This window comes from Diprion similis, chromosome 2 (genome assembly GCF_021155765.1).
Source record: "Diprion similis isolate iyDipSimi1 chromosome 2, iyDipSimi1.1, whole genome shotgun sequence".
Classification (NCBI taxonomy): domain Eukaryota; kingdom Metazoa; phylum Arthropoda; class Insecta; order Hymenoptera; family Diprionidae; genus Diprion; species Diprion similis.
The window spans coordinates 4,071,926-4,072,262 of record NC_060106.1 but is presented as its reverse complement, the minus strand read 5'-3'; positions in this window follow the sequence as shown (position 1 = coordinate 4,072,262).

The following is a 337-nucleotide window of genomic DNA, read 5'->3' as shown; positions in this document are numbered from 1 at the left end:
TGGTAGCTACACTTTCGTGACTGTGCGTCGCACCTCGCATTTGGCGGCAAATAAGCCGTAGGAGTTGAAATAGCAGCGCGTTATTTTGATTAACAGAAATATTCCCAAATTGCTCGTCTGATGAGAAGAATGATGTTTTTACCAGTTAACAATCGAAGTTGATCAAAAGGTATGATTGGTTCGTTTTTGCAACCGTCAATTATTACGATTTACTGCAAACAAAATTCAATGAAAGAACCGAACAGGTAAAAGAAATAAAAATACAGAAGCGTATTTACCACCTGTATTATTGTTTTCTGCATTTTCTACACAAGCCTATGGTATCTGAAATTATCAA